This window comes from Sciurus vulgaris (assembly GCF_902686455.1).
Source record: "Sciurus vulgaris genome assembly, chromosome: 2".
In the NCBI taxonomy this organism is placed as follows: Eukaryota; Metazoa; Chordata; class Mammalia; order Rodentia; family Sciuridae; genus Sciurus; species Sciurus vulgaris.
Window position 1 is genome coordinate 179893774 of NC_136462.1, and position 1365 is coordinate 179895138.

Sequence of the window (1365 nt, forward strand, 5' to 3'; positions counted from 1 at the left end):
GGCAGCTCAATTAGAACCACCAAGTCCAATGCCAGGGGCACACTGGGCTTACAGAGCACTTGATGTGCAGCTAGTGTGAATGAGAAACTGAATTTTAATTCATTTTCATTTAGAATCTGATACACATGCCATTACAGAAGATTTTAGAATATTTAGGATAACATAGTACATGACTCTACTTTTTTATAAATGTAAATGTTATAGAATCTAAATACAAATCCAGTATTTCAGTGAAAATTTGGCATCTGAACAGAGATGTGCTGAGATGTAAAATACACACTGGGTTTTCAAAACGGTCCAAGGAAAGGTGCAGCACAGTGATGCACACCTTTAATCCCAGTGACTCCGGAGGCTGAGGCAAGGGGGATTGCAAGTTCGAGGCCAACCTCAGCAACTTAACGAGACCCTGTCTCAAAATAAAAAATAAAAAGGGGATGTTGTTCAGTGGTGGAGCACTTGTGGGTTAAATCCTCAGCACCCCACACACCCACGGAAGTGGAGCCTCACTGGACATTGTGGCATGTCCATCATCCCAGCTACTCAGGAGGCTGATGCAGGAGGACTGCATTCAACACCAACATGGGCAACACAAGACCCCATCTCTTTAAAAGAAAAGTGTAGCCAGGCACAATGGTGCACACCCGTAATCCCAGCACCTAGGGAGGTGATAGGAGAATTGCAAGTTAGAGGCCAGACTTAGCAACTTTGCAGGGCCCTGTGCAAATTAGTGAGAACCTGTCTCAAAAAAAAAAAAAAAAAAAGAGGTGGCTCAATGGTAAAGCAGTCCCAGTTCAATCCCCAGTTTAAAAAAAAATGGTGGCACCTACTTACCCTCTCCTTGACTCTGCACTGGGCTTGGGGACGCACTTCTAATGAATAGAACAAAGCAGGAACTACATGACATCCAAGAGCGGGTCATAAGAGGCTCTGTGGTTTCCTCCTTGCTCTCTTTTCTGTGTCGCTCACTTTGGGGGAAGTCACCTGCCATGTTGTGAGGGCACTCAGGTAGTTGTATGGTTTGACCTATGTGCTCAGGAACTGAGACCACCTACCAACAGCCACATGTGTGAGCAATGTAGGAAACGGCCCTCCACCCCAGAAGACTGCAGCCTCCTGAGTCACACACAACCCACAATAGCCCCTCTTCAACTGCTGACCCACAGGACCTAAGAAATGATAAATATTGTTGTTTTAAACCACTAAATGTCAGGGTAACTGGTCACATAAACAACACACTCTCTTTTGGGCCCTAAGGTTAAAGGTCTGCTCTTCTCCATCAGAGAGGTCCCAATCCTTGGTCTGGTTCATGCTGGAACTGCAGCAACCACCACAGGGCCCAAAAGCCAAGACACACAGACACTGAGC